Source organism: Arachis stenosperma, chromosome 1, assembly GCF_014773155.1.
Source record: "Arachis stenosperma cultivar V10309 chromosome 1, arast.V10309.gnm1.PFL2, whole genome shotgun sequence".
In the NCBI taxonomy this organism is placed as follows: Eukaryota; Viridiplantae; Streptophyta; class Magnoliopsida; order Fabales; family Fabaceae; genus Arachis; species Arachis stenosperma.
Window position 1 is genome coordinate 56729176 of NC_080377.1, and position 7015 is coordinate 56736190.

A 7015-nucleotide genomic window follows, 5' to 3' on the forward strand; every position below is an offset into this window, starting at 1 on the left:
TTGGCATAGAACTCTTGAACCATTAAGATTCCGACTTGTTGAATGGGGTTGGTAAGAACTTCCCAACCTCTTCTTCGGATCTCCGGATATTCACTCTTTTTGAGTTTGAAAGGAACCTCGGGGATCACGTTCTTCAAGGCCACAACTTCATAGAAGTAGTCTTGATGCACTCTTGAGATGAATCTCTCCATCTCCCATGACTCAGAGGTGGAAGCTTTTGCCTTCCCTTTCCTCTTTCTAGAGGTTTCTCCGGCCTTAGGTGCCATAAATGGTTATGGAAAAACAAAAAAGCAATGATTTTACCACACCAAACTTAGAAGGTTTGCTCGTCCTCGAGCAAAAGAAGAAAGAAGAGAGTAGAAGAAGAAAAATAGAGGAGATGGAGGAGGCCTTGTGGTTCGGCCAAGGGGGAGAAGTAGTGTTTAGGTTGTGTGAAAATGAAGGGGTGAAGATGGGTTTATATAGGAGTGGAGAGAGGGGTAGGTTTTGGCCATTATGGGTGGGTTTGGGAGGGAAAGTGGTTTGAATTTGAATGGTAAGGTAGGTGGGATTTTATGAAGGATGGATGTGAGTGGTGAAGAAGAGAGAGAGTGGTGGGGTAGGTGGGGATCCTGTGGGGTCCACAGATCCTGAGGTGTCAAGGAAAATTCATCCCTACACAAAGTGGCGAGCAAAAATGCTCTTTATGCCAATTCGGCGTTAAACGCCGGGCTGGTGCCCATTTCTGGCATTTAACGCCAGCTTCTTGCCCTTTCCTGGCGTTTAACGCCAGTCTGGTGCCTCTTTCTGGCGTTAAATGCCCAGAATGGTGCCAGACTGGGCGTTAAATGCCCATTTGCTGCCCTTACTGGCGTTTAAACGCCAGTAAGGTTTTCCTCCAGGGTGTGCTGTTTTTCTTTCTATTTTTCATTCTGTTTTTGCTTTTTCAATTGATTTTGTGACTTCCCATGATCATCAACCTACAGAAAACATAAAATAACAAAGGAAAATAGATAAATATAACATTGGGTTGCCTCCCAACAAGCGCTACTTTAATGTCAGTAGCTTAACAGAGGGCTCTCATGGAGTCTCACAGATACTCAGAGCAATGTTGGAACCTCCCAACACCAAACTTAGAGTTTGAATGTGGGGGTTCAACGTCAAACTTAGAAGTTGGTTGTGGCCTCCCAACACCAAACTTAGAGTTTGACTGTGGGGGCTCTGTTTGGCTCTGTTTTGAGAGAAGCCCTTCATGCTTCCTCTCCATGGTTACAGAGGGGTATCCTTGAGCCTTAAACACAAAGGATTCTTCATTCACTTGAATGATCAATTCTCCTCTGTCAACATCAATCGCAGCCTTTGTTGTGGCTAGGAAGGGTCTGCCAAGGATGATGGATTCATCCATGCACTTCCCAGTCTCTAGGACTATGAAATCAGTAGGGATGTAATGGTCTTCAATCTTTACCAGAACATCCTCTACAAGTCCATAAGCTTGTTTTCTTGAATTGTCTGCCATCTCTAGTGAGATTCTTGCAACTTGTACGTCAAAGATCCCTAGCTTCTCCATTACAGAGAGAGGCATGAGGTTTATGCTTGACCCTAGGTCACACAAGGCCTTCTTGAAGGTCATGGTGCCTATGGCACAAGGTATTGAGAACTTCCCAGGGTCCTGTCTCTTTTGAGGTAATTTCTGCCTAGACAAGTCATCCAGTTCTTTGGTGAGCAAAGGGGGTTCATCCTCCCAAGTCTCATTACCAAATAACTTGTCATTTAGCTTCATGATTGCTCTAAGGTATTTAGCAACTTGCTCTTCCGTGTCATATTCATCCTCTTCAGAGGAAGAACACTCATCAGAGCTCATGAATGGCAGAAGTAAATCCAATGGAATCTCTATGGTCTCATTATGAGCCTCAGATTCCTATGGTTCCTCATTAGGGAACTCATTGGAGGCCAGTGGATGTCCATTGAGGTCTTCCTCAGTGGCGATCACTGCCTTTTCCTCCTCTCCAAATTTGGCCATGTTGATGACCTTGCACTCTCTTTTTGGATTTTCTTCTGTATTGCTTGGAAGAGTACTAGTAGGGAGTTCAGTAACTTTCTTACTCAGCTGTCCCACCTGTGCCTCCAAATTCCTAATGGAGGACCTTGTTTCAGTCATGAAACTTTGAGTGGTTTTGATTAGATCAGAGACCATGGTTGCTAAATCAGAGTGGCTCTACTTAGAATTCTCTGTCTGTTGCTGAAAAGATGATGGAAAAGGCTTGCCATTGCTAAACCTGTTTCTTCCACCATTATTATTGTTGAAACCTTGTTGAGGTCTCTGTTGATCCTTCCATGAGAGATTTGGATGATTTCTCCATGAAGGATTATAGGTGTTTCCATAGGGTTCTCCCATGTAATTCACCTCTTCCATTGAAGGGTTCTCAGGATCATAAGCTTCTTCTTCAGATGAAGCATCCTTAGTACTGCCAGGTGCAGCTTGCATTCCAGACAGACTTTGAGAAATCATATTGACTTGCTGAGTCAATATTTTGTTCTGAGCCAATATGGCATTCAGAGCATCAATCTCAAGAACTCCTTTCTTCTGATTCGTCCCATTGTTCACAGGATTCCTTTTAGAAGTGTACATGAATTGGTTATTTGCAACCATTTCAATGAGTTCTTGAGCTTCTGCAGGCGTCTTCTTCAGATGAAGAGATCCTCCAGCAGAGCTATCCAACGACATCTTGGACAGTTCAGACAGACCATCATAGAAGATACCTATGATGCTCCATTCAGAAAGCATGTCAGAAGGACACTTTCTGATCAATTGTTTGTATCTTTCCCAAGCTTCATAGAGGGATTCACCTTCCTTCTGTCTGAAGGTTTGGACTTTCAATCTAAGCTTACTCAATTTTTGAGGTGGAAAGAACTTTGCCAAGAAGGCATTGCTTTTCCCAAGAGTTCAAGCTTTCTTTAGGTTGTGAGTCCAACCATGTCCTAGCTCTGTCTCTTACAGCAAAAGGGAATAGCATAAGTTTGTAGACCTCAGGGTCAACCCCATTGGTCTTGACAGTGTCATAGATTTGCAAGAACTCAGCTAAAAACTGATGAGGATCTTCCAATGGAAGTCCATGAAACTTGTAATTCTGTTGCATTAGAGAAACTAATTGAGGCTTAAGCTCAAAGTTGTTTGCTCCAATGGCAGGGATAGAGATGCTTCTCCCATAGAAGTCGGGAGTAGGTGCAGTAAAGTCACCCAGCACCTTCCTTGCATTGTTGGCATTGTTGTTATTTTCGGCTGCCATGGGTTCTTCTTCTTTGAACATTTCTGTTAGGTCTTCTACAGAGAGTTGTGCATTAGCTTCTCTTAGCTTTCGCTTCAAGGTCCTTTCAGGTTCAAGGTCAGCCTCAACAAGAATGCTTTTGTCTTTGCTCCTGCTCATATGAAAGAGAAGAGAACAAGAAAATATGGAATCCTCTATGTCACAGTATAGAGATTCCTTGAGATGTCAGAGGAAAAGAAAAATAGAAGGAAGAGATAAAAAATTTGAACTTATCAAGGAAAGATGGAGTTCGAATTATGCATTGAGGAGTAGTGTTAGTCCATAAATAAAAGGATGTGAGAAGAGGGGAACGAATTTTTGAAAATAAATTAAAAAGATTTTAAAAACATTTTGAAAAAATACTAATTGATTTTCGAAAACTAAGAGTGGAAAAGAAATCAAGTGATTTTTGAAAAAGATTTTGAAATTAGAAATCAAAAAGATATTATTGAAAACTATTTTGAAAAAGATGTGATTAAGAAGATATGATTGAAAAATTATGGTTTTAAAAAGATGTGATTGAGAAGATATGATTTGAAAAACAATTTTAAAAAAGATTTGATTTTGAAAATTAATGACTTGGCTAATAAGGAAAGATATGATTCAAACATTAAACCTTTCTCAACAAAAAAGGCAACATACTTGAAATGTTGAATCAAATCATTAATTGTTAGCAAGTATTTTTGAAAATGGAAAGAAATTGATTTTGAAAATATATGATTGAAAAGATATGATTTGAAAAAGATTTGATTTTGAAAAATTTTGAAAACTTGAAAAAAAATTTGAGTTAAAAACAAAATCTTCCTTCTTGTGCCATCCTGGCGTTAAACGCCCAGAATGGTATCCATTCTGGCATTTAACGCCCAAAACACTACCCTTTTGGGCGTTAAACGCCCAGCCAGGCACCCTGGCTGGCGTTTAAATGCCAGTTTTCCTTCTTCACTGGGCGTTTTGAACGCCCAACCTTTTCTGTGTAATTCCTCTGCTGTATGTTCTGAATCTTCAATTCTCTGTATTATTGACTTGAAAAGACACAAATTAAAAATTTTTTTGGATTTTTAATAATGAGGAATAATCAAAATGCAACTAAGATCAAATAAACAATGCATGCAAGACACCAAACTTAGAAGTTTGTATACTATTGACACTAACAAATGAGAATGCATATGAGAAACAACAAAACACACAAGACAAGAGAATTTAAAGATCAGAACAAGGAAATCATCAAGAACAACTTGAAGATCAATGAAGACACATGAATGAATTCGAAAAATGCAAGAAGAATAGAAACATGCAATTGACACCAAACTTAAAATGAGACACTAGACTCAACAAGAAACATACAATATATTTGGTTTTTATGATTTTGTAATTTTTTTTGGTTTTTTTGAAAATTAAGTGGAAAAGAAAATAAAGATATCAAAATTCTTAATGAGAATTCCAGGAATCATGCAATGTTAGTCTAAAGCTTTAGTCTAAAGGAATTAGACATGGCTAGCCAAGCTTCAGCAGGACATTGCATTCAAGAGCTAAATTGATGAGAATCAATCAGCTTTGGTGATGATAAGAACATCACCTTGAAACACTAGAATTCATTCTTAAGAACTCTGAAGAAAAATACCTAATCTAAGCAACAAGATGAACCGTCAGTTGTCCAAACTCATAACAATCCCCAGCAACGGCGCCAAAAACTTGGTGCACAAAATTGTGATCTCTACTTTTCACAACTCAAACAGTCCTCGGTAATGGCTCCAAAAACTTGGTGCTCAATACCATGGTCTAATCATAATTTCACAACTTCGCACAACTAACCAACAAGTGCACTGGGTCGTCCAAGTAATAAACCTTACGCGAGTAAGGGTCGATCCCACGGAGATTGTTGGTATGAAGTAAGCTATGGTCATCTTGTAAATCTCAGTCAGGCATATTCAAATGGTTATGGATGATATATGAATAAAACATAAAGATAAAGATAGAGATACTTATGTAATTCATTGGTGGGAATTTCAGATAAGCGTATGGAGATGCTTTGTCCCTTCCGTCTCTCTGCTTTCCTAATGTCTTCATCCAATCCTTCTTACTCCTTTCCATGGCAAGCTGTATGTTGGGCATCACCGTTGTCAATGGCTACAGTCCCGTCCTCTCAGTGAAAATGTTCAACGCGCTCTGTCACAGCACGGCTAATCATCTGTCAGTTCTCAATCAAGTTGGAATAGAATCCAGTGATTCTTTTGCGTCTGTCACTAACGCCCAGCCTTCAGGAGTTTGAAGCTCGTCACAGTTATTCAATCATTGAATCCTACTCAGAATACCACAGACAAGGTTTAGACCTTCCGGATTCTCTTGAATGCCGCCATCAATTCTAGCTTATACCACGAAGATTCTGATTAAGGAATCAAAGAGATAAACATTCAAGCCTTGTTTGCTTGTAGAACGGGAGTGGTTGTCAGGCACGCGTTCATAAGTGAGAATGATGATGAGCGTCACATATTCATCACATTCATCATGTTCTTGGGTGCGAATGAATATCTTAGAACAAGAATAAGCTGAATTGAATAGAAGAACAATAGTAATTGCATTAATACTCGAGGTACAGCAGAGCTCCACACCTTAATCTATGGTGTGTAGAAACTCCACCGTTGAAAATACATAAGAACAAGGTCTAGGCATGGCCGTGAGGCCAGCCTCCCAATGATCTAAGATAGCATAAGACTACTCAAAGATAGCTACCCAGATCAAAATACAATAGTAAAAGGTCCTATTTGTAGAGAACTAGTAGCCTAGGGTTTACAAAGATGAGTAAATGACATAAAAATCCACTTCCGAGCCCACTTGGTGTGTGCTTGGGCTGAGCATTGAAGCTTTCATGTGTAGAGACTTTTCTTGGAGTTAAACGCCAGCTTTTGTACCAGTTTGGGCGTTTAACTCCCATTCTTGTGCTAGTTCCGGCGTTTAACACCGGGCAGTTTTGAGCTGAGTTGGAACGCCGGTTTGGGCCATCAAATCTCAGGCAAAGTATAAACTATTATACATTTCTAGAAAGCCCAGGATGTCTACTTTCCAACGCAGTTGAGAGCGTGCCAATTGGGCTTCTGTAGCTCCAGAAAATCCACTTCGAGTGCAGGGAGGTCAGAATCCAATAGCATCTGTAGTCCTTTTCAGCCTCTGAATCAGATTTTTTGCTCAGGTCCCTCAATTTCAGCCAGAAAATACCTGAAATCACAGAAAAACACACAAACTCATAGTAAAGTCCAGAAAAGTGAATTTTATCTAAAAACTAATAAAAATATAATAAAAACTAACTAAAACATACTAAAAACATACTAAAAACAATGCCAAAAAGCGTATAAATTATCCGCTCATCACTTTTACAAGAATTTGATTTAGAAATAAAGGATAGTAGTGGTAATCAGAATCTAGTGGCAGACCACTTGATTCGCCTTGAGCACATTGAGGATGATTCTACCCCTATAGATGATAATTTTCCATTTGATAACCTGCAAGCAGTATCTGAGGTAGCACCTTGGTACGCACCTGTAGCTAATTATCTAGTTAGCCGCACATTTCCTCCACATTTTTCTAAGCATCAAAGGGACAAGCTGAAAAGCGAGTCTAAATATTATATATGAGATGACCCATATTTGTGGAGATGTGGTGCTGATCAGGTAATTAGACGTTGTGTACCTCAATCAGAATTCCAGTCCATTTTTGAGGCCTGCCACTCATCTGAG

The 7015-nt window shown here is 39.7% G+C and overlaps 1 non-coding gene across 1 annotated transcript; it reads left to right on the forward strand.

The window, feature by feature from the left end:
• Positions 1–2758: 2758 nt before the first annotated feature.
• LOC130952954 (small nucleolar RNA R71) lies at positions 2759–2866 on the forward strand. The gene has a single exon (XR_009075132.1). It is a non-coding gene; the product is annotated as a small nucleolar RNA R71 (small nucleolar RNA).
• The last annotated feature ends 4149 nt before the right edge of the window (positions 2867–7015 follow it).